At 30.9% G+C, this 25,206-nt stretch overlaps 1 protein-coding gene across 5 annotated transcripts in view; it reads right to left on the reverse strand.

Annotated features, from left to right (window-relative positions):
• The window catches only part of LOC119609530 (tetraspanin-18), a 92,035-nt gene extending 67,345 nt beyond the window's left edge, over window positions 1–24,690 (reverse strand). Inside the window, exons 1-2 of one of the 5 annotated variants that reach the window (XM_037964354.1) lie at window positions 24,160–24,401; window positions 23,761–23,950 (exon numbers count right to left, since the gene is read on the reverse strand). The gene's annotated coding sequence lies outside the window, so the exon portion shown is untranslated. Of the gene's footprint in view, window positions 1–23,760; window positions 23,951–24,159; window positions 24,402–24,476 lie in introns of those variants that run through there. The other 4 variants (XM_037964353.1, XM_037964355.1, XM_037964357.1 and 1 more) reach the window with 4 other exon arrangements.
• Between the last annotated feature and the right edge of the window lie 516 nt (window positions 24,691–25,206).

A 25,206-nucleotide genomic window follows, 5' to 3' on the forward strand; every position in this document is an offset into this window, starting at 1 on the left:
ATGACGATTATCATGCATCGAACATTTGAATCTTAAACGTAAAACAGTAGTTAATAGGTATTACGTGAATAACTAAAAAAACAATTAAATATAAATTGAAAGTTTAACAAAGATTTAATCGTAGAGTTGAAACACGTGAAGAAACTAAAAATGATACTCTTTTTTAAATATTTTTTTAACGAAAAAAATCTACCTTGAAATATATATTTTTTTTTAATTTTCTTTTGTCAACAGTTATAAATTACTTAAATTAGTCTGTAAATGGTTAAAATAAATTAATAAGCCTTTTTTAGGGGGAATTTTTTTTTGGATTTGTTTTTTTTAATGCCAATAAAATTAATATTAAAATCAAATATAAATTATTTAAACAGCTATTTTGCATATTCATTTAATTATTCATTTACTTTGAAATTGACTTAAGTAAGCAAAAAATATTGATACTACGGCATGTAACCCTTTAAAAGCTTTTAATGTGGAAATGTTGTAATCAGTGTTCGACATAAAGAGAACAAAATTAATTATGAATTGAAAGCTTCGATGCAATGAGAATCAAACGATCATTAATCGGGTAAAACTCATAACACCGAAGAATTTCTCGTTTATGCTGCTTTTAATTTTAAAGCAGGCATCAGCAGAGAGTTATAAATGAGTTCTCTGACAGTTATAAAAGTGTTAGCTTTCTTTTATGTGAAAGCAAGAGAACGCTTTGGCTATTCAAGCTTTAAAGCTATTGATTCTAATTTCTGTTGCAAATCTGTTCTATGTTTTCTCTCGGCCCCTGTTGGAAATATATGCCGATCACTGCTTTCACTACCTACTTTGAATACATATTTCTGGTTTATTAAATTCGTTTATAATAAATTCATATTAATTAATACTTATTACTGGTTATATGAATGAATTATAATTGTGTCTTAAAACTTCTGGATTTGAACTGGTTTATTTTATTTTATTAAATAGTGGAAATCTATTTCATATAAATATTTCTTTTTTTTTAAGAATTTCTTTAAGATCTTGTAAAACAAGTTAATAAATTTGAATAACCATGGCGTTTAGGGTCGTTTTATTTGTGTATCTAATTGAATTTTGTTTGGTTGGCGCGACGATAATTTTCTTAAAACAATATTCTTGTTCAGTGTCGCTTTGTTTGTGCAACATGTTTGAATTTCTATGTGGTCGTAGATATGGCAAAGTTTACTTAAGAAATAAAAAAAAAATAGATAAATATTTAAATTTTAATTGCCACTCGCTATAAAAATAGTTGTAGTGCTGTCATGTTGGTTTTTATTCCAATTCGAATATGGTTTTTCTTGCAAAGAAAGATATCGGGCAAACGTTTTTTTATTTAAAAAAAAATATTAATTAATTTATGGTAATTTGTTTTAATTATTAGAAATATGCAAAAAAATTAATTAAAATTAAAAAAGTTATTTGAAAAATTAAGTAAAATTTAACAATATTTGTTTCAACTGTAGACTAGTTTATAAGTTGTTGACTATAGACTAGGCTTTAGAGTCTATAGCCTAGTCTAGTCTAGATTATAGACTAGACTATAGACTAGACTATAGACTAGACTATAGACTAGACTATAGACTAGACTATAGACTAGACTATAGACTAGACTATAACTAGACTATAGACTAGACTATAGACTAGACTATAGACTAGACTATAGACTAGACTATAGACTAGACTATGGACTAGACTATAGACTAGACTATAGACTAGACTATAGACTAGACTATGGACTAGACTATAGACTAGACTAGACTAGACTATAGACTAGACTATAGACTATGACTAGACTATAGACTAGACTATAGACTAGACTATAGACTAGACTATAGACTAGACTATAGACTAGACTATAGACTAGACTATAGACTAGACTATAGACTAGACTATAGACTAGACTATAGACTAGACTATAGACTAGACTATAGACTAGACTATAGACTAGACTATAGACTAGACTATAGACTAGACTATAGACTAGACTATAGACTAGACTATAGACTAGACTATAGACTAGACTATAGACTAGACTATAGACTAGACTATAGACTAGACTATAGACTATACTATAGACTAGACTATAGACTAGACTATAGACTAGACTATAGACTAGACTATAGACTAGACTATAGACTAGACTATAGACTAGACTATAGACTAGACTATAGACTAGATATAGACTAGACTATAGACTAGACTATAGACTAGACTATAGACTAGACTATAGACTAGACTATAGACTAGACTATAGACTAGACTATAGACTAGACTATAGACTAGACTATAGACTAGACTATAGACTAGACTATAGACTAGACTATAGACTAGACTATAGACTAGACTATAGACTAGACTATAGACTAGACTATAGACTAGACTATAGACTAGACTATAGACTAGACTATAGACTAGACTATAGACTAGACTATAGACTAGACTATAGACTAGACTATAGACTAGACTATAGACTAGACTATAGACTAGACTATAGACTAGACTATAGACTAGACTATAGACTAGACTATAGACTAGACTATAGACTAGACTATAGACTAGACATAGACTAGACTATAGACTAGACTATAGACTAGACTATAGACTAGACTATAGACTAGACTATAGACTAGACTATAGACTAGACTATAGACTAGACTATAGACTAGACTAGACTAGACTATAGACTAGACTATAGACTAGACTATAGACTAGACTATAGACTAGACTATAGACTAGACTATAGACTAGACTATAGACTAGACTATAGACTAGACTATAGACTAGACTATAGACTAGACTATAGACTAGACTATAGACTAGACTATAGACTAGACTATAGACTAGACTATAGACTAGACTATAGACTAGACTATAGACTAGACTATAGACTAGACTATAGACTAGACTATAGACTAGACTATAGACTAGACTATAGACTAGACTATAGACTAGACTATAGACTAGACTATAGACTAGACTATAGACTAGACTATAGACTAGACTATAGACTAGACTATAGACTAGACTATAGACTAGACTATAGACTAGACTATAGACTAGACTATAGACTAGACTATAGACTAACTATAGACTATACTATAGACTAGACTATAGACTAGACTATAGACTAGACTATAGACTAGACTATAGACTAGACTATAGACTAGACTATAGACTAGACTATAGACTAGACTATAGACTAGATATAGACTAGACTATAGACTAGACTATAGACTAGACTATAGACTAGACTATAGACTAGACTATACTAGACTATAGACTAGACTATGACTAGACTATAGACTAGACTATAGACTAGACTATAGACTAGACTATAGACTAGACGATAGACTAGACTATAGACTAGACGATAGACTAGACTATAGACTAGACGATAGACTAGACTATAGACTAGACTATAGACTAGACTATAGACTAGACTATAGACTAGACTATAGACTAGACTATAGACTAGACTATAGACTAGATTATAGACTAGACTATAGACTAGACTATAGACTAGACTATAGACTAGACTATAGACTAGACTATAGACTAGACTATAGACTAGACTATAGACTAGACTATAGACTAGACTATAGACTAGACTATAGACTAGACTATAGACTAGACTATAGACTAGACTATAGACTAGACTATAGACTAGACTATAGACTAGACTATAGACTAGACTATAGACTAGACTATAGACTAGACTATAGACTAGACTATAGACTAGACTATAGACTAGACTATACTAGACTATAAACTAGACGATAGACTAGACTATAGACTAGACGATAGACTAGAGATAGACTAGACTATAGACTAGACTATAGACTAGACTATAGACTAGACTATAGACTAGACTATAGACTAGACTATAGACTAGACTATAGACTAGACTATAGACTAGACTATAGACTAGACTATAGACTAGACTATAGACTAGACTATAGACTAGACTATAGACTAGACTATAGACTAGACTATAGACTAGACTATAGACTAGACTATAGACTAGACTATAGACTAGACTATAGACTAGACTATAGACTAGACTATAGACTAGACTATAGACTAGACTATAGACTAGACTATAGACTAGACTATAGACTAGACTATAGACTAGACTATAGACTAGACTATAGACTAGACTATAGACTAGACTATAGACTAGACTATAGACTAGACTATAGACTAGACTATAGACTAGACTATAGACTAGACTATAGACTAGACTATAGACTAGACTATAGACTAGACTATAGACTAGACTATAGACTAGACTATAGACTAGACTATAGACTAGACTATAGACTAGACTATAGACTAGACTATAGACTAGACTATAGACTAGACTATAGACTAGACTATAGACTAGACTATAGACTAGACTATAGACTAGACTATAGACTAGACTATAGACTAGACTATAGACTAGACTATAGACTAGACTATAGACTAGACTATAGACTAGACTATAGACTAGACTAGACTAGACGATAGACTAGACTATAGACTAGACGATAGACTAGACTATAGACTAGACATAGACTAGACTATAGACTAGACTATAGACTAGACTATAGACTAGACTATAGACTAGACTATAGACTAGACTATAGACTAGACTATAGACTAGACTATAGACTAGACTATAGACTAGACTATAGACTAGACTATAGACTAGACGATAGACTAGACTATAGACTAGACGATAGACTAGACTATAGACTAGACTATAGACTAGACTATAGACTAGACTATAGACTAGACTATAGACTAGACTATAGACTAGACTATAGACTAGATTATAGACTAGACTATAGACTAGACTATAGACTAGACTATAGACTAGACTATAGACTAGACTATAGACTAGACTATAGACTAGACTATAGACTAGACTATAGACTAGACTATAGACTAGACTATAGACTAGACTATAGACTAGACTATAGACTAGACTATAGACTAGACTATAGACTAGACTATAGACTAGACTATAGACTAGACTATAGACTAGACTATAGACTAGACTATAGACTAGACTATAGACTAGACTATAGACTAGACTATAGACTAGACTATAACTAGACGATAGACTAGACTATAGACTAGACGATAGACTAGACTATAGACTAGACGATAGACTAGACTATAGACTAGACTATAGACTAGACTATAGACTAGACTATAGATAGACTATAGACTAGACTATAGACTAGACTATAGACTAGACTATAGACTAGACTATAGACTAGACTATAGACTAGACTATAGACTAGACTATAGACTAGACTATAGACTAGACTATAGACTAGACTATAGACTAGACTATAGACTAGACTATAGACTAGACTATAGACTAGACTATAGACTAGACTATAGACTAGACTATAGACTAGACTATAGACTAGACTATAGACTAGACTATAGACTAGACTATATAGACTAGACTATAGACTAGACTATAGACTAGACTATAGACTAGACTATAGACTAGACTATAGACTAGACTATAGACTAGACTATAGACTAGACTATAGACTAGACTATAGACTAGACTATAGACTAGACTATAGACTAGACTATAGACTAGACTATAGACTAGACTATAGACTAGACTATAGACTAGACTATAGACTAGACTATAGACTAGACTATAGACTAGACTATAGACTAGACTATAGACTAGACTATAGACTAGACTATAGACTAGACTATAGACTAGACTATAGACTAGACTATAGACTAGACTATAGACTAGACTATAGACTAGACTATAGACTAGACTATAGACTAGACTATAGACTAGACTATAGACTAGACTATAGACTAGACTATAGACTAGACTATAGACTAGACTATAGACTAGACTATAGACTAGACTATAGACTAGACTATAGACTAGACTATAGACTAGACTATAGACTAGACTATAGACTAGACTATAGACTAGACTATAGACTAGACTATAGACTAGACTATAGACTAGACTATAGACTAGACTATAGACTAGACTATAGACTAGACTATAGACTAGACTATAGACTAGACTATAGACTAGACTATAGACTAGACTATAGACTAGACTATAGACTAGACTATAGACTAGACTATAGACTAGACTATAGACTAGACTATAGACTAGATAATAGACTAGATAATAGACTAGACTATAGACTAGATAATAGACTAGACTATAGACTAGACTATAGACTATACTATAGACTAGACTATAGACTATACTATAGACTAGACTATAGACTATACTATAGACTAGACTATAGACTATACTATAGATATACTATAGACTATACTATGACTATACTATAGACTAGGCTATAGACTAGACTATAGACTAGACGATAGACTAGACTATAGACTAGACGATAGACTAGACTATAGACTAGACGATAGACTAGACTATAGCCTAGACTATAGACTAGACGATAGACTAGACGATAGACTAGACTATAGACTAGACTATAGCCTAGATTATGGACTATATTATAGACTAGATTATATACTATACTATAGACAATCTTAAATACTAGACTAAAGACAAGATAAATACTAGACTAGACGACAGACTAGACTACAATATGGACTAGACAACAGACTAGGATACTAGACTAGACTGCAGACTAGACTATAGGCTAGAGGATAGCCTAAACTATAGATTATACTAGAAACTATGCGATAGGCTAGACTATAGACTAGACTACATACTACTTTACAGTTACTTAGTGTAAAGACTAGTCTATAATCGGTTCTAGTCATTTATTTCTGTTCTTAGTATATAGTACAACATATTTTCAATACAGTATAATACTTTTGTTTAAAGAAACGAAAAATTGGTCCCAAAATTTTAAGATTAATTCAGTTGCAATTTAGGTAAAAACTGAATGTGACCATAACTTCAGGCAAACTTAATATCTGTTCTAAAAATTTCTTTAAAATAAAAACTCATTCATAATTTGGGTGTTAACATTTTTTTAAATTTCTTGTATTATTTTTTCCGTCAGTTGATATGTTTTGAGGTTTATGACTTTCTTCAGATTGTCAAAAGTCGTCGTACGACTAAACCTTTTCTGTGAAATCATTTAGTGCCCAGTGCATTTAAGAGAAAGTTGTAATAAAAAGGTAAAATTCTTAATAAAATTTTTAAAAATATGTTATGAACAACTCTTCATTTTAAACTTTTATTTTAAATTTTTGTTCAAATTCCAATCTGTATTAGGTTTGAGTTATATTTAACAGATTAATTGAAGCCTTCAGAACTCAAAAGGGCTTTGAACGTTAATTTTGTTTTATGTCAATAAACAAACTTGACACATTTTGCACATTTTAATATTTTTCTCCAATATTGTTGCTAATTTAAGTAATAAATGTTAATTTAAAACTATTTTTATTGTGAGTTTGTATTTTTCCCATTTTTTTCTCGTAGAAACAAAGGTTTTTTTATATTTTGTTAAAAATAGCAAAACAATAAAAACATTTGTATTTAATAAATTTTGCCACAAAATAAAAAAATGTAAACCTGTTTTTCGATTTAAAAAACCAGTAGGGGCCAACCTTTTTTTGTTGCTATACAGCTGTTGTTATGATGAAATCTCAATTTGTTATTAGCTATTAATGGCTGGACATTTCTGGATTACAGCATTTGGGAGTTGTATTTTTAGTGATTTATCATTTTGCTGGAGACAAAAAAAAGAAAACGAAACAAAAATTGCAATAAAATTTAAAAACAACGAATATGCAAATTTGAACACGTGCTCTAAACATAGACACTTAAAAAAAACAACAACACGACTTTAGGACTTAATATTTTATAGATTTGAATATTTTGATAATTTACTTAAAATAGAGACAGATATCTGAGAAAAATTGTATTTTGTGGAATTTAGGAATCTAGTCTATAGTAGCTACAGTCTAGTCTATAGTCTAGTCTATAGTCTAGTCTATAGTCTAGTCTATAGTCTAGTCTATAGTCTAGTCTATAGTCTAGTCTATAGTCTAGTCTATAGTCTAGTCTATAGTCTAGTCTATAGTCTAGTCTATAGTCTAGTCTATAGTCTAGTCTATAGTCTAGTCTATAGTCTAGTCTATAGTCTAGTCTATAGTCTAGTCTATAGTCTAGTCTATAGTCTAGTCTATAGTCTAGTCTATAGTCTAGTCTATAGTCTAGTCTATAGTCTAGTCTATAGTCTAGTCTATAGTCAAGTCTACAGTCTAGTCTATAGTCTAGTCTATAGTCTAGTCTATAGTCTAGTCTATAGTTACAGATAAGATAGACTAGACTACAGTCTGTTAGTCTATAGTCTAGTCTATAGTCTAGTCTATAGTATAGTCTAGTCTATAGTCTAGTTTATAGTCTAGTCTAGTCTATAGTCTAGTCTATAGTCTAGTCTATAGTCTAGTCTATAGTCTAGTCTATAGTCTAGTCTATAGTCTAGTCTATAGTCTAGTCTATAGTCTAGTCTATAGTCTAGTCTATAGTCTAGTCTATAGTCTAGTCTATAGTCTAGTCTATAGCCTTGTCTATAGCCTTGTCTATAGTCTAGTCTATTGTCTAGATAACAGTCTAGTCTATTGTCTAGATAACAGTCTAGTCTATAGTCTGGTCTATAATCCCGTATATAGACTTATCTGTAGCCCATGCTTTATAATAAGTCAACAGTTTGGTCCATAGTCTAGTCTATAGTCCGGTATAAAGTGCTGTTTACATTTGGGTCTATTACGGAGTCAACAAACGAGTTTATAGCCTAATCTTAAGATAGTTATCTTAAAACAATGTAATGTTAAAATATGTTTAAAATTCCGTACCAAATTCCAAAAAGTAATTAAAAATGTTAATTTATTCCTTGTAAATAATATTGAATTATAATCCCATTTGATACAACTAGTAATTCAATTTTAATTAATTTCGCCAAAACTGTAATCAATGAATCATAATTCAAAATTATCCGTTACAAACATAAATGTGACAGATACACGCATTATCTATCCATACATAGTGCTTAATGTTGTATGTGTTAGTATCTGCTGTTGCAGCTGCATATTAATAAATTAATTAAACAATGCAATTTGATCTACATATGATTTTGTATTAGACATCATTGTTAAACATGAGCATTTGTTTGGGTGAGTGTATAGGAATTTAATGCTTAAAAGCTTAAAAAAATGCATTATGCTAATAATCAGGAATATGTAAGAGGCACTTATATTGTAGTGAAATGTTGCAATATTAGGGATATTCACCATTTTTACCAAATACATTAAGCAGTTATGCTTATTAAAATATAATAATAATTGTTTGTTGTCTATTTTTCCTATTACTCAAGAATATCCTTAATATATTGTAAATTGTTGAAAATTGGTTTTGCTGCTGAAGCTGCAACACAGAAAGAGGATTTTCTCAAAGCGTTGTTGATGGCTGCCTGTTTAACAAATGACTTTATAATTGTTATTTAATGCTTCACAAAAATACTATATGAAACAAAAGAAAAACCAGGAAAATAAAAATGATGTTAGTAGCGTGTTGCTGTAGTTCCTTATCCCCTACATCCATTTTTCCTAGTTTTTCCACAACTTACTTACGCTTATTTTTTTCTACTTAGGCTCAGCTTCACCCCAGGATTAAACTACTTATGGGTGTAAATATGCGGAACAATGAACTACTGCATATATGAGCTTTTTTATTGCTAAGTACGAGCAGCGAAGAAAAAAAACGTATAACATGAAAAGTAGGAAAATTTAAACTAAAAACTGTCATTGGATATTTTTTTAAAGTTAACAAGTTCATTGGCATTTGATGGTAGCAGGGTCTTTTTTTTAGCTGCCAGTAGCAATATTAAAAATACAAAAAAAAAAAACATGTACTTTCTTTTTAACAACAGTTTTCATTTGGTTTGCTGCTCATTTCCAACTATTTTTTGTTGCATTAACATTCACTTTATCATGGGTATACATTACACCAAAAGACTTTCCAAAGCTTCACTCTTCTTTGTTACCCTTACGAAAAAAATATATATAATGATACCCTATTCCATGAATGTCTTTTTTTTCCTACTCTCATATTTCAATCTTAAAAAGTATCCGTGTATGAATTTTTATTTTCAAACGGTTTTTTTGCATAATTCGTGGTTACATGTTGGGTATATAATTCAATTTATTGTGATTATTAATAAGGTTTTTAAAAATTTTTTATATTAACGAAATGTAGCTGGTATACGAAGTTTGCAGTTCAGTTTAATAGGTTTCCTACTTAAATAATTTTCTTTCATATTTATTGAATATATATAATCAAGTATATACTCTAGGTTAGAAACACAATAACTGTCAAGAGCTTAATCAAGTCTAAATTCATGTCTACAGACAAGACAAGAGAAACACCTATAGTTGAGACCAATAGTCAAGTCTTCACACCAGTCAAGTCTCCAATAATGAATATAGACACGACTATACTTAGTCAAGCCTACAGCCAAAACAATAATCCAATCTAGTCTATAATTTAGACTATAGTGTAGACTACAATCTAGTCCATAGTCTAGTCCATAGTCTAGTCTATCGCCTAGTCTATAGTCTAGTCTATAATCTAGTCTATAGTCTAATATATAGTCTAGTCTATAGTCTAGTCTATAGTTTATAGTCTAGTATATAGTGTAGTCTATAGTCTAATCTATAGTCTAGTCTATAGTCGAATCTATAGTCTAGACTACAGTCTAGTTTATAGTATAGTCTATAGACCTGTCTATAGTCTAGCTAAATATAATAGTCTAGTTTATAGTCTAGTCTATAGTCTAGTCTGTAGTTTATAGACTAGTATATAGTGTAGTCTATTGTCTAGTCTGTAGTCTAGTCTATAGTCTAGTCTATAGTCTAGTCTATAGTCTAGTCTATAGTCTAGTCTATGGTTTAGTCTATAGTCTAGACTACAGTCTAGTCTATAGTACAGTCTATAGACCTGTCTATAGTCTAGATAAATATAATAGTCTAGGCTATAGTATAGTATAGTATATAGTTAGTCTATAGTCTAATCTATAGTCTGGACTATAGTCTAGTCTATAGACTTTTCTATATTCTAGTCTATAGACTAGTCTAATCTATTGTTGAGACCATAGACTAGTCTATAGTCTAGATTATAGTCTAGTCTATAGTCTAGTCTCTAGTCTAGTCTATGGTTTAGTCTATAGTTCAGACTACAGTCTAGTCTATACTACAGTCTAGTCTGTACTACAGTCTAGTCCTGTCTATAGTCCAGCTAAATATAATAGTCTAGTCTATCGTCTAGTCTACAGTTTAGTCTATAATCTAGTCTATAGTCTAATCTATTGCCTAGTCTATAGTCTAGTCTATAGTTTATAGTCTAGTACATACTGTAGTCTATAGTCTAACCTATAGTCTATAGTTCAGACTACAGTCTAGTCTATACTACAGTCTAGTCTATACTACAGTCTAGTCTGTACTACAGTCTAGTCTATAGTATAGTCTATAGACCTGTCTATAGTCCAGCTAAATATAATTGTCTAGTCTATCGTCTAGTCTACAGTTTAGTCTATAATCTAGTCTATAGTCTAATCTATTGCCTAGTCTATAGTCTAGTCTATAGTTTATAGTCTAGTACATACTGTAGTCTATAGTCTAACCTATAGTCTAGTCTATAGTCTAATCTATAGTCTAGTCTATAGTCTAGTCTATGATTTAGTCTATAGTATAGACTACAGTCTAGTCTATAGTATAGCCTATAGACCTGCCAATAGTCTAGCTAAATATAATAGTCTGGTTTATAGTCGAGTCTATAGTATCGTATATAGTTAGTCTATACTCTAACTTATAGTCTAGACTATAGTCTAGTCTATAGACTTTTCTATATTCTAGTCTATAGTCTAATCTATTGTCAAGTCCACAGACTAGTCTATAGTCTAGTTTATAGTCTAGTCTCTAGTATAGTCTATGTCTAGTCCCTAGTCTAGTCTGTAGTCTAGTCTATGGTCTAGTCTATAGTCTAGTCTATAGTCTAGTCTATAGTCTAATCTATAGTCTAATCTATAGTCTAGTCTATACTCTAGTCTATACTCTAGTCTATAGTCTAGTCTATAGTCTAGTTTATAGTCTAGTTTATAGTCTAGTTTATAGTCTAGTCTATAGTCTAGTCTATATTCTAGTCTATAGTCTAGACTGCAGTATAGTCTAAAGTCTAGTCTATATTCTAGTCTATAATCTAGTCTATAGTCTTGTATAAAGTCTAGTCTATAGTTTAGTCTATAGTCTAGTCTATAGTCCAGTCTATAGTCTAGTTTATAGTCTAGTTTATAGTCTAGTCTATAATATAGTCTATACTCTAGTCAATAGACCTGTCTATGGTCTACAGTCTAGCTAAATATAATTGAAATATGTTCCATTTATTGATTCGTCTTTAATAACAATTTCCTTCTCTGGTCATATTAAGAAAACACTTTGCGGATAATTTAGCAATTATTTTAAAATTCCCATAAAAGCAATTTAGCAACCAAAAACCATATTAATTATTCATAAATCCTAATTGTCATTTCCTTAACTTTTAATTATTTCATGGAATTATATTGATATAATAACAACTGGTACACTTTAAAAAAAAGAGATTATTAAAGTCAGTTAACTTTTGAGCCTACTGTAATTATATAATAATCTTAAAAAATTTCATAAATTCAAATAATTTTTCTCGGTGTGCCTACTGCATACATATGCACATATTAAGTAATTGTTCAAACTTACTATAGTATACACATATGTACATACACATTCATATTACTAACTAAATAATTTACTTGAAATGTTGTTCATATTTAGGATTTGTTAAACAAGTTTATAATTAAAAATAATAATAATAAACCAGCATAATTACAATTATATTGCACTTAAACAAACATTTTTATGCAAAAAAAAATAAAAAAAAAAAATAAAAGAGTGAGTGGTTTTGTAAAGGAAAGGAAACCACAAATCACTTGCATTAAGTTTAAAACTGGCATTCTTATGAATGAATTTTGTTTTTTTTTTTTTTTCATTATTGCAGCAAAAGAAACCCTTGTGCAAAAATTATTTTTATGTCTTCCCCAAAAATTTATGAGGCGCTAAATTTAACTTAGCTTAAGAAGACCCTAAAATATAAAATGTATGTTTGTAATAAAACTCTGAAATTGGAATTTAAAATTAACCTGACTTAACTACTCAAAAAAAGTAATAATTATTATTACAAATTGTAAGATTTGTTTAATCTATGAAATATCTTAAAAATCAACCAAGCGTTAATAGTTTTATTATTTTCTAAAGAACCACAAAATATGCAAAAATTTTGTAAATAATTAAAATTTATTCACATGTCTATAAACATTAATATGCCAAGTCAAAATGTTAAATATTCTCCCCACTCTAGAAGAGGCATTGAGTAATATAGTTTTTTTATATATTTTTTTATTGTAAATAGCAAATTTTTGCAAAAACATGAATAAATTTTGAAGATCTAATTAGTCGGTATTTAAATATTTTATATTTGTATTAAAATTCGTAATTATTTTAAGTACATTAAGGTGACATGCAACGAAGCTGAGAAAATGTAATTTGAATAAATTTTTTAAAATTTGTTAAGATTAAATGACCCATTAATTTAAAAATCTAATATTTTTAGAAAAAAATTTTCTCGAATTATTTATATGTTTACATATTTATAGTCGGAGGTTAAGTACAAAGTCTGAATTACATTATAGTTTAGTACCGTGTATTCTGTAGACTACACTATAGACTAAACTTTAGATTAGACTAGACTATAAATTATCCTATGGACTAGACTATGGACTAAACTATAGACTGGACTATAGACTACACTATAGAATAGACTACAGACTAGACTATAGACTTAGAGTATAGACTAGAGACTAGAGTATAGAGAATAGACTAGACTATAGACTAGACTATAAACTAGACTATAGACTTGACTATAGACTAGACTATAGACTAGACTATAGACTAGACTGTAGACTAGACTATAGACCAGACTATAGACTAGACTACAGACTAGACTATAGACTAGACTATAGACTAGACTATAGACTAGACTGTAGACTGGACTATAGACTTGACTATAGACTAGACTATAGACTAGACTATAGACTAGACTAGACTATAGACTAGACTATAGACTAGACTAGACCATAGACTAGCCTATAGACTAGACTATAGACTAGACTATAGACTAGACTATAGACTAGACTATAGACTAGACTATAGACTAGACTATAGACTAGACTATAGACTAGACTATAGACTAGACTATAGACTAGACTATAGACTAGACTATAGACTAGACTATAGACTAGACTATAGACTAGACTATAGACTAGACTATAGACTAGACTATAGACTAGACTTTAGACTAGACTATAGACTAGACTATAGGCTAGACTATAGACTAGACTATAGACTAGAATATAGACTAGAATATAGACTAGACTATAGACTAGACTATATACTAGACTATAGACTAGACTATAGACTAGACTATAGACTAGACTATAGACTAGACTATAGACTAGACTATAGACTAGACTATAGACTAGACTATAGACTAGACTATAGACTAGACTATAGACTAGACTATAGACTAGACTATAGACTAGACTATAGACTAGACTATAGACTAGACTATAGACTAGACTATAGACTAGACTATAGACTAGACTATAGACTAGACTATAGACTAGACTATAGACTAGACTATAGACTAGACTATAGACTAGACTATAGACTAGACTATATACTAGACTATAGACTAGACTATAGACTAGACTGTAGACTAGACCATAGACTAGACTATAGACTAGACTATAGACTAGACTATAGACTAGACTATAGACTTCACTATAGACTAGACTATAGACTAGACTATAGACTAGACTATAGACTAGACTATAGACTAGACTATAGACTAGACTATAGACTAGACTATAGACTAGACTATAGACTAGACTATAGACTAGACTATAGACTAGACTATAGACTAGACTATAGACTAGACTATAGACTAGACTATAGACTAGACTATAGACTAGACTATAGACTAGACTATAGACTAGACTATAGACTAGACTATAGACTAGACTATAGACTAGACTATAGACTAGACTATAGACTAGACTATAGACTAGACTATAGACTAGACTATAGACTAGACTATAGACTAGACTATAGACTAGACTATAGACTAGACTATAGACTAGACTATAGACTAGACTATAGACTAGACTATAGACTAGACTATAGACTAGACTATAGACTAGACTATAGACTAGACTATAGACTAGACTATAGACTAGACTATAGACTAGACTATAGACTAGACTATAGACTAGACTATAGACTAGACTATAGACTAGACTATAGACTAGACTATAGACTAGACTATAGACTAGACTATAGACTAGACTATAGACTAGACTATAGACTAGACTATAGACTAGACTATAGACTAGACTATAGACTAGACTATAGACTAGACTATAGACTAGACTATAGACTAGACTATAGACTAGACTATAGACTAGACTATAGACTAGACTATAGACTAGACTATAGACTAGACTATAGACTAGACCATAGACTAGACTATAGACTAGACTATAGACTAGACTATGGACTAAACTGTAGACTAGACTATGGACTAAACTATAGACTAAACTATAGACTAGACTATAGACTAAATTATAGACTAGACTATAGACTAGACCATAGAATAGACTAGACCATAGAATAGACTACATTATAGACTACACTATAGAATAGACTATAGACTACATTATAGACTACACTATAGACTAGACTACAGACTAGACTATTGACTAGAGTATAGACTAGACTATAGACTAGAGTATAGACTAGAATATAGACTAGACTATAGACTAGACTATAGACTAGACTATAGACTAGAGTATAGACTAGACTATAAACTAGACTTTAGACTAGACTTTAGACTAGACTATAGACTTGACTATAGACTAGATTATAGACTAGACTATAGACTTGACTATAGACTAGACTATAGACTTGACTATAGACTAGACTATAGACTAGACTATAAACTTGACTATAGACTAGACTATAGACTAGACTATAGACTAGACTATATACTAGACTATATACTAGAATATAGACAAGACTATAGACTAGACTATAGACTAGACTATAGACTAGACTATAGACTAGACTATAGACTAGACTATAGACTAGACTATAGACTAAACTATAGACTAGACTATAGACTAGACTATAGACTAGACTATAGACTAGACTATAGACTAGACTATAGAGTAGACTATACACTAAATTATAGACTAGACCATAGAATAGACTATAGACTACATTATAGACTACACTATAGAATAGACTATAGACTACATTAAAGACTACACTATAGAATAGACTATAGACTAGACTATAGACTAGAGTATAGACTAGACTATAGACTAGACTATAGACTAGAGTATACACTAGACTATAGACTAGACTATAGACTAGACTATAGACTAGACTATAGACTAGACTATAGACTAGACTATAGACTAGACTATAGACTAGACTAAACTACAGCATATAATACATATAAGACGACTAAACATAAAACTAGACTAAACTATTGGTTAAAATATGAACTAAACTTTAGAATATTTTATAACCCTGACTATACATATTTAAGACTATAGACTATGATCGACCAGAAAATTAAAAAATGATGTCAGGCAAGGTCGTGAAGTAACTGCATACATAAGCTACAATTTCTACTTAATAAATTAATAAAAAATGCATTAAAATTGAAAATTATTTAAAATTAAATTTTGGTATACCCGGTAGTAAGAAAAATTAGTGGCAATTTTCCCTTTTTTAACAATATAAACAGCCAAAAGACACCATTATAAACTTGAGCGTGAAATCCGGAATTTGAAATACAAACCAAAATACTGCGTTTTAATTTTTAATTAAAACAAACTGACATTTAGAAGAGAAAAAAATGTCACTTAGTCATAATAAGAAGATAATTAAACTAAATGTCTCATTCACTTTCAATGGTACAATTAAAACGAATAAGAAAAAAAATAAAAACAAATATAAACAAATTAAATTAAGCAACAAATATTATTAAGCCATTTAAAAAAAAAAAACAAATACACATGTGTAAATATGAATTTCTGAACAGGAACTGAACTGCATTTAAAAATCTTTCTGAAACAACAACAAAACAAAATGCCAAAAAGTACTTTTTTTCTCTAATAAAGTTTTTTATTATTATATTGTTGTTGTTTTTTTTTTTTTTTTGTTGTTAATAAATGTAAATGATCTACATGAATTGATGATATCGTCGTCTTTGTAATAATGAAAACAGAAAAATACGATAAGTTGTTAACCTGGTAAATAAATATAGAAATGAAAAAGAAAATAAACATAATGACAACAATAACAACAACAACAGCAAGCAGAAATCATTAAAAGAAGATGAAACGAAATGGCATGAAAAACAAGACCAGTTCCACTTGTTGAATTTTGTTATATAGTCGTGGATATATAAACACTGTTGGTGTTGTTGCTGTAATTGGTTACCGTAAAGTAATACGAGACAAGTGAGTAAGATATAAATGACAGAAACCAAAAACAACAAAAAAGTTGTCAGTTGTAAGTCGAATATACATAATTGGATGGACGGACACATGGACGGACGGACATTAAAATAAAAGCCATATAAAGTAAAAGTAAATAAATGCAAAATAAAACTTGTTGCTGCAGGTTTTTATATGTTTTATATGCTTTACGACAAAAAAAAAATGAACAACTTCAAAAGTGTTACAACAAATGATAAAAAAGTAAAAAAAAAAATCAACAAAGTCGAAACTTATGCGTAACTAATGCACCAACAAAATGGATACATTATACATAGGTGTCAATTGTAAAATCTAGGGCCAACTAAACTGACTAGAAAGTACTTCTATTCGGCCTAACTTAAGAAATATAAGATGATCATCAGAAAATGTTGTTGAATCCGAACATTTAATTCCTATTAGGTTTTTGATATACAGACTGATAGTCTTATAAGTCTGATAGGCCCTATAGGCCTTGACATTTTTCAGGCACTAAGAAAATGTATAATTTTTTATATCAAATTTCCCTAAGTGTAACCTATGAATGGCAGAATCAATATACCTTCTACTTTTTTTGCTGTTAAAAATGCGTGTCACAAGATCAAGACAAAGAGTAGAAAACGTATTGCTCCAAAAGAAACGTTAACCGAATAAACGTGCAAAAGTAAAGAGTAAAACAAAGTAAATATGTGTAATAAGATAGAAATGTTGAAAAGTTTATTTGTAATTGGTGCTAACTTGGAACAAAAAGTACCAAGAAGTTGCAATTATTGGAACTCTATAACTTTTTTATAACAACTCAGGTCCCGCATGACTAATGCATCGTTTTGGTATTTAAGTAATGAAGATATAATTGGAATTAGGGGAAACGTGAGATATATTTTTTACGATATAAATTTTTCTATTATATTACAATAAGACAGTTTGTAGAATTCTTTTTACAAAGAAACTGAACCGATCACCAGCTAATCTAGTCCATAGTCTAGTCTATAGTCTAGTCTACAGTCTACTAAAATATGTAGAAACTGAACCGATCACCAGCTAATCTAGTCTATAGTCTAATCTATATATATAGTCTAATCTATATATAGTCTAATCTATATCTATAGTCTACTATAGTATGTAGAAAACTGAACCGATCACCAGCTAATCTAGTCTATAGTCTAATCTATAGTCTAGTCTATAGTCTACTATAGTATGTAGAAACTGAACTGATCACCACCTAATCTAGTCTATAGTCTAGTCTATAGTCTAGTCTATAGTCTAGTCTATAGTCTAGTCTATAGTCTAGTCTATAGTCTAGTCTATAGTCTAGTCTATAGTCTAGTCTATAGTCTAGTCTATAGTCTAGTCTATAGTCTAGTCTATAGTCTAGTCTATAGTCTAGTCTAGTCTAGTCTATAGTCTAGTCTATAGTCTAGTCTATAGTCTAGTCTATAGTCTAGTCTATAGTCTAGTCTATAGTCTAGTCTATAGTCTAGTCTATAGTCTAGTCTATAGTCTAGTCTATAGTCTAGTCTATAGTCTAGTCTATAGTCTAGTCTATAGTCTAGTCTATAGTCTAGTCTATAGTCTAGTCTATAGTCTAGTCTATAGTCTAGTCTATAGTCTAGTCTATAGTCTAGTCTATAGTCTAGTCTATAGTCTAGTCTATAGTCTAGTCTAGTCTAGTCTATAGTATAGTCTATAGTCTAGTCTATAGTCTAGTCTATAGTCTAGCCTATAGTCTAGTCTATAGTCTAGTCTATAGTCTAGTCTATAGTCTAGTCTATAGTCTAGTCTATAGTCTAGTCTATAGTCTAGTCTATAGTCTAGTCTATAGTCTAGTCTATAGTCTAGTCTATAGTCTAGTCTATAGTCTAGTCTATAGTCTAGTCTATAGTCTAGTCTATAGTCTAGTCTATAGTCTAGTCTATAGTCTAGTCTATAGTCTAGTCTATAGTCTAGTCTATAGTCTAGTCTATAGTCTAGTCTATAGTCTAGTCTATAGTCTAGTCTATAGTCTAGTCTATAGTCTAGTCTATAGTCTAGTCTATAGTCTAGTCTATAGTCTAGTCTATAGTCTAGTCTATAGTCTAGTCTATAGTCTAGTCTATAGTCGTCTATAGTAGTCTATAGTCTAGTCTATAGTCTAGTCTATAGTCTAGTCTATAGTCTAGTCTATAGTCTAGTCTATAGTCTAGTCTATAGTCTAGTCTATAGTCTAGTCTATAGTCTAGTCTATAGTCTAGTCTTAGTCTAGTCTATAGTCTAGTCTATAGTCTAGTCTATAGTCTAGTCTATAGTCTAGTCTATAGTCTAGTCTATAGTCTAGTCTATAGTCTAGTCTATAGTCTAGTCTATAGTCTAGTCTATAGTCTAGTCTATAGTCTAGTCTATAGTCTAGTCTATAGTCTAGTCTATAGTCTAGTCTATAGTCTAGTCTATAGTCTAGTCTATAGTCTAGTCTATAGTCTAGTCTATAGTCTAGTCTATAGTCTAGTCTATAGCCTAGTCTATAGTCTAGTCTATAGTCTAGTCTATAGTCTAGTCTATAGTCTAGTCTATAGTCTAGTCTATAGTCTAGTCTATAGTCTAGTCTAGTCTATAGTCTAGTCTAGTCTATAGTCTAGTCTAGTCTATAGTCTAGTCTAGTCTATAGTCTAGTCTAGTCTATAGTCTAGTCTAGTCTATAGTCTAGTCTAGTCTATAGTCTAGTCTAGTCTATAGTCTAGTCTAGTCTAGTCTATAGTCTAGTCTAGTCTAGTCTATAGTCTAGTCTAGTCTATAGTCTAGTCTAGTCTAGTCTAGTCTAGTCTAGTCTATAGTCTAGTCTAGTCTATAGTCTAGTCTATAGTCTAGTCTATAGTCTAGTCTATCTAGTCTATAGTCTAGTCTATAGTCTAGTCTATAGTCTAGTCTATAGTCTAGTCTATAGTCTAGTCTATAGTCTAGTCTATGTCTAGTCTATAGTCTAGTCTATAGTCTAGTCTATAGTCTAGTCTAAGTCTAGTCTATATTCTAGTCTATCTAGTCTAGTCTATAGTCTAGTCTAGTCTAGTCTATAGTCTAGTCTAGTCTGTAGTCTAGTCTATAGTCTAGTCTAGTCTATAGTCTAGTCTAGTCAGAGCTAGTCTAGTCTATAGTCTAGTCTAGTCTAGTCTATAGTCTAGTCTAGTCTATAGTCTAGTCTATAGTCTAGTCTAGTCTATAGTCTAGTCTATAGTCTAGTCTATAGTCTAGTCTATAGTCTAGTCTATAGTCTAGTCTATAGTCTAGTCTATAGTCTAGTCTATAGTCTAGTCTATAGTCTAGTCTATAGTCTAGTCTATCTCTAGTCTATGTCTAGTCTATAGTCTAGTCTATAGTCTAGTCTATAGTCTAGTCTATAGTCTAGTCTATAGTCTAGTCTATAGTCTAGTCTATAGTCTAGTCTATAGTCTAGTCTATAGTCTAGTCTATAGTCTAGTCTATAGTCTAGTCTATAGTCTAGTCTATAGTCTAGTCTATAGTCTAGTCTATAGTCTAGTCTATAGTCTAGTCTATAGTCTAGTCTATAGTCTAGTCTATAGTCTAGTCTATAGTCTAGTCTATAGTCTAGTCTATAGTCTAGTCTATAGTCTAGTCTATAGTCTAGTCTATAGTCTAGTCTATAGTCTAGTCTATAGTCTAGTCTATAGTCTAGTCTATAGTCTAGTCTATAGTCTAGTCTATAGTCTAGTCTATAGTCTAGTCTATAGTCTAGTCTATAGTCTAGTCTATAGTCTAGTCTATAGTAGTCTATAGTCTAGTCTATAGTCTAGTCTATAGTCTAGTCTATAGTCTAGTCTATAGTCTAGTCTATAGTCTAGTCTATAGTCTAGTCTATAGTCTAGTCTATAGTCTAGTCTATAGTCTAGTCTATAGTCTAGTCTATAGTCTAGTCTATAGTCTAGTCTATAGTCTAGTCTATAGTCTAGTCTATAGTCTAGTCTATAGTCTAGTCTATAGTCTAGTCTATAGTCTAGTCGATAGTCTAGTCTATAGTAGTCTATATCTAGTCTATAGTCTAGTCTGTCTCTAGTCTATAGTCTAGTCTGTAGTCTAGTCTATAGTCTAGTCTATAGTCTAGTCTATAGTCTAGTCTATAGTCTAGTCTATAGTCTAGTCTGTAGTCTAGTCTGTAGTCTAGTCATAGTCTAGTCTATAGTCTAGTCTATAGTCTAGTCTATAGTCTAGTCTATAGTCTAGTCTATAGTCTAGTCTATAGTCTAGTCTATAGTCTAGTCTATAGTCTAGTCTATAGTCTAGTCTATAGTCTAGTCTATAGTCTAGTCTATAGTCTAGTCTATAGTCTAGTCTATAGTCTAGTCTATAGTCTAGTCTATAGTCTAGTCTATAGTCTAGTCTATAGTCTAGTCTATAGTCTAGTCTATAGTCTAGTCTATAGTCTAGTCTATAGTCTAGTCTATAGTCTAGTCTATAGTCTAGTCTATAGTCTAGTCTATAGTCTAGTCTATAGTCTAGTCTATAGTCTAGTCTATAGTCTAGTCTATAGTCTAGTCTATAGTCTAGTCTATAGTCTAGTCTTAGTCAGTCTATAGTCTAGTCTATAGTCTAGTCTATAGTCTAGTCTATAGTCTAGTCTATAGTCTAGTCTATAGTCTAGTCTATAATCTAGTCTATAGTCTAGTCTATAATCTAGTCTATAGTCTAGTCTATAGTCTAGTCTATAGTCTAGTCTATAGTCTAGTCTATAGTCTAGTCATATCTAGTCATAGTCTAGTCTATAGTCTAGTCTATAGTCTAGTCTATAGTCTAGTCTATAGTCTAGTCTATAGTCTAGTCTATAGTCTAGTCTATAGTCTAGTCTGTAGTCTAGTCTATAGTCTAGTCTATAGTCTAGTCTGTAGTCTAGTCTAAGTCTAGTCTATAGTCTAGTCTGTAGTCTAGTCTATAGTCTAGTCTGTAGTCTAGTCTATAGTCTAGTCTGTAGTCTAGTCGATAGTCTAGTCTATAGTCTAGTCTATAGTCTAGTCTATAGTCTAGTCTATAGTCTAGTCTATAGTCTAGTCTATAGTCTAGTCTATAGTCTAGTCTATATTCTAGTCTATAGTCTAGTCTATAGTCTAGTCTATAGTCTAGTCTATAGTCTAGTCTATAGTCTAGTCTATAGTCTAGTCTATAGTCTAGTCTATAGTCTAGTCTATAGTCTAGTCTATAGTCTAGTCTATAGTCTAGTCTATAGTCTAGTCTATAGTCTAGTCTATAGTCTAGTCTATAGTCTAGTCTATAGTCTAGTCTATAGTCTAGTCTATAGTCTAGTCTATAGTCTAGTCTATAGTCTAGTCTATATTTCTTGAGGTGCCCTTATTTGGGTGCGAAATCATGAACCGTTATTGCCTATTTATAATTTCAAACGAACCTTTACCTTTCAGCCATTCAACTCTTTTCTTTTGGACCATATTGTACTTTCAAGAGTCGTACGGGCATGGCTAGATAGTTTTAGAATCGAATAAAGGCCCAGAATATACAAATCAGAAAGTTTAGGTGAGATCGAAGTCAATTTTCAATGGCAATTTGGCATCCAATTCCATCAATTCTCTAAATCCAGTAATTGTTGTTTCCTGTTCTCTAGAATGTAAAGTTTTCTGCTCATATTTGTGAATTTTTGTCCCAATTCCCGCAGCTTTTAACGAATTAAATGTTCCTTAATATAAAGTTATTACTTTGCGATTGCGCAGTAGATCGTACAGCAGACTATTGGCAACCCACAACGCCCAGACTACAGATTGAATTAATAACTTATTGTTTACTTGACAATTGGATCTGCTCCCGAACGACTCGAATTGAGAACCAAAAGTACTCTAAAAAAATTTTAAAAATATTTGCGGTGATAACTGGCAAGTTTCTGTAATTATTTAAGTACTTACTTAAGTACTTTTTCTCTTAAAAAAAAAGTACCTCAATAAGCCAATGTGCACTTCTAATGCAACTCTGCTACTTATAGGACGATCTTAGCAAAACAAGTTTCTTTTTTAGCGTTTATTCCTTTTTAGGAAATTGGGAGCAAATTAAAAAGTAAATTACAATATAATGAATGAATTTTTTTTAAACTTACCTTTAATTTATGGAAAAAATAAAGAAATCCTTCTTTGATGAAATAATCCCAAAGCAGAGTTTTTCTTAAACAATTTTTTATAATTAATTTTTGTTTAACATAAAAATCACTTGTTTTTTTTCTAAGAAATACACAAATATTCCATTTATCATATGTTTTAGTTTCGTTACACTTTTTAACTATTTTGTTGCTGTTGAGAAAAAAATAAAACCATTCGTGATCAATTTATAAATTAGCAATTGCAGATATTGTAGATTAAATTAAAATCAAATACAAAAACAAATTACAACAACCCAATAACTTTTGGCAAGAAACACAAAAACTTGGTTTCTATTTTGTTGTTTAAAAAGAGCTAAATATACAAAAAAAAAACTAATTTTCGTTTTCAAAATCACTAACTTTAAATTCGAACAATTAAACTAAAAAAACAACAACAAATAAAGACAATTTGTTGCAAACTTTATTTCAAGTTGTAAATTCAACCGAGCTTAACGAAAACACAATGTCTGCGTCTAAAACTCAAACACACATAAACACTCAAACACACAATTATAAACACACGTCTGCGTCGCTAGTTCACGCTCAATATTGGAGCCGTTGTTCGTGTTCCACTTGTTTTGAAAAACGTCGCCCCCCACCAAAAAAAGAGTAAATTTTTTTCAATTTACTCGATCTTCTTCTCCCATCAACACTCATTCACAACAATAAAAAAACACGTTTAAATACACAAACAATAATTTGTATCTTTTATTTTCAACACGTTATTACGTTTTTCGTTTTATTTTTTTAAATAATTTTTTTTTACCCGTTCAAAACATCTAACGTCTACCAGCAGCGAAAGCGTATTGAATGTGAGCTTATGATAGCAATAGTTTTGGAGTCATCTTTCATCATGCAAAATACCAAACCAAACTATTCTGCTGTTGCGGAACATTTGGAATGAAACTATGTAAGTAACAACAATATAAAACTATCGTTGTTGTTTTGAGGGGACCACATGTGAGTGAATGTGCAATGAATGTGTGCGTGTTTAGTTGGAGCTGTGGTACTTTTGTTGTAGGCTTTTTCACATAAAGCACAAAGCATAGTGCATTAGTGTTGGGCAAATAATGAAAGGGGGATTTATGGGCAAATGGGGTACTTTTTATACGATACACCACTATAGTGGTGGGGTGTTTGTTTACAAACATATTGAAACTACCCACCACCATAACGTATATCAGTCGGCTCAGAATAACTTTCTGAGTTGATTTAAATCGGGCCACAATTTCACGTAGAACCACACAACCAGGCCCCAAATATCCGTTATTAAATAAAGTGATATCTCTGTAAAAACTTGTACAACTAGATAGATAGATAGATAGATAGATAGATAGATAGATAGATAGATAGATAGATAGATAGATAGATAGATAGATAGATAGATAGATAGATAGATAGATAGAT

Source organism: Lucilia sericata, unplaced genomic scaffold (assembly GCF_015586225.1).
Source record: "Lucilia sericata isolate MDLA Ls3-8-SP2 unplaced genomic scaffold, ASM1558622v1 Contig001000F_arrow, whole genome shotgun sequence".
NCBI lineage: Eukaryota > Metazoa > Arthropoda > Insecta > Diptera > Calliphoridae > Lucilia > Lucilia sericata.